The sequence below is a fragment of the Prionailurus bengalensis genome, chromosome B3, assembly GCF_016509475.1.
Source record: "Prionailurus bengalensis isolate Pbe53 chromosome B3, Fcat_Pben_1.1_paternal_pri, whole genome shotgun sequence".
NCBI classification, from domain to species: Eukaryota; Metazoa; Chordata; class Mammalia; order Carnivora; family Felidae; genus Prionailurus; species Prionailurus bengalensis.
In genome coordinates this window covers 142097346-142099404 of record NC_057355.1, presented here as the reverse complement: position 1 = coordinate 142099404, position 2059 = coordinate 142097346, and the positions used below count along the sequence as shown (strand labels likewise).

The 2059-nt window shown below is 43.5% G+C and overlaps 1 non-coding gene across 1 annotated transcript; it reads right to left on the bottom strand.

Annotated features, from left to right (window-relative positions):
* Positions 1–490: 490 nt before the first annotated feature.
* On the bottom strand, positions 491–593 carry LOC122469727. The gene has a single exon (XR_006293616.1). It is a non-coding gene; the product is annotated as a U6 spliceosomal RNA (small nuclear RNA).
* Between the last annotated feature and the right edge of the window lie 1466 nt (positions 594–2059).

Below are 2059 nucleotides of genomic sequence, written 5' to 3'. Positions count from 1 at the left end.
GGGTGGATACGTCTTGCCTTTTTCCTTGTGTATCCAAAACGTCTTTTCCAGCTCTCACTCGGATGGTGGGCTTATTGTTTCCTGTAAGTTTTTATAAGATTGTATCCTTGCCTTCTGGACTTGAAAAGTGATGGCAGGAGGTCTGCTATGGTTCAGCCTTCCCATCTCTTTTCTCTAGTGATTTTTTTTCCCCCTCTCTGGTGATTTTTAAGCTTTCCTCTTTGTCTTAGATGTTCGATAAAGCCACCGCACTTTATTTCTACTGTTTTGAGTCGACGTGAGGACCCATGTGTTTTCAATTCTGAAAAATTGTCAGCTGTCAGCTCTGCAGATACGTCTTCCTCCCACATTCTTTATTGTTTTCCTCTCCACCACGCGTATGAGACATTGTAGGTAAAACTGTATGAAATTGTTGATAGTCAACCATTCCAGACCTACAGAGAGTTCAACTTAATACACTGGAGCTTCTCTTTGTTTCTTCTTCTTTTTTTGTAACACGGGACACCTCGTGAATCTGCATGCCATCTTCCTGCAGGGCCCACGCGAATCTTCTCCGTACCGTTCCAATTTTCATCTATATGCTGCTGAAGCAGACACAGGAGCCTCTCTGCCTGTTACGCAGGTCGTAAATTACTCTTTCCTGTTATCCACTGGAGTGTTCATTTTTTTTTCTGCATTCTGTGTGATTTTTAAATGTCTGTTTTAGAGTTCAATATTTTTGTTGCAACGTATCTATTCTTCTCCTTAACCTATTTAACTTTTTTTAATCTTAAACATTTTTTTTAAGGGGCACCTGGGTGGCTCAGTCGGTTAAGTATCCGACTTCGGCTCAGGTCATGATCTTGCGGTTCATGGGTTCGAGCCCCCTGTCGGGCTCTGTGCTGACAGCTCGGAGCCTGGAGCCTGCTTCGGATTCTGTGTCTCCCTCTCTCTCTGCCCCTCCTTCAAGCACACTCCGTCTCTCAAAAATAGATCAACATATTAAAAAAAATTTTTTTTAATGTTTATTTTTGAGACAGAGAGAGACACAGCATGAACGGGGGAGGGTCAGAGAGAGAGAGAGAGAGACACAGAATCAGAAACAGGCTCCAGGCTCCGAGCTGTCAGCACAGAGCCTGATGTGGGGCTCGAACTCACGGACTATGAGATCGTGACCTGAGCCAAAGTTGGACATTAACTGACTGAGCCACCCAGACACCCTGGTCTGTTTTTCTTTTTTTTAAGTTTATTTATTTATTTATTTATTTATTTAGAGTGGGGGAAGGGCAGCAAGAGAGGGAGAGAGGGAATCCCAAGCAGGTTCCCCACTGTCAGTACAGAGCCCCACGCGGGGCTCGAACTCACCAACTGTGAGATCATGACCTGAGCCGAAACCAAGAGTCAGAAGCTCAACCAATGGAGCCACCCATGTGCCCCTAACTTTTCTCTTAATGATTATATTTTTCATTTTTAGGCTCTCCATTTAGGTGTTTTCTGATGTGCCTTTGTTTTTCCATTCGATCTTGTTTTGGTATGTATTTCTTCCCGTTTCCCTTTGAAGATTTTACCTACGCTTAAAGTTCCTTTAATTTTTTCTTTTCTTTCTAGTTTTCGAGGTGAATCTCTCTCATTTGCTAAGTCTTTTGGCTGTTACTAGACCGCAGGGTGCTTTTCCTTCTTTTGCTCCTGTGGATTGTCATTTTTTATTGTGAGCTTATCTTTAACAGGAGGCGGCTTTCTAGGAGCCCTGTTCTCTTGGGTTTTGAGGGGATCCCTTCCGAGTAGCTTCGCATCTGCCTCTCTGAGGATCCTGTGAGTTTTATCAGCACTGGACAAATTTTATAAGGTTTCAGCTTAGAGTTTCACGGGCGGGCCATGCTTCATGGTTGCTGGCTTTATGAAGGGACTCAGAAGCATACTCTGCCTCATTTAAGCCTAATGTCTCGTTCTTCCCCTAGACTTCAGTTCCTGTAACCAGTTCCAATATCCTGTGAGACTTTTGTCTTCAGCTTTTATCAACCACTCTGGTTTGGGTTTTAATTTCATTTTGAGCTCCTGGAGATTCTCCTTGCCTTGCTTT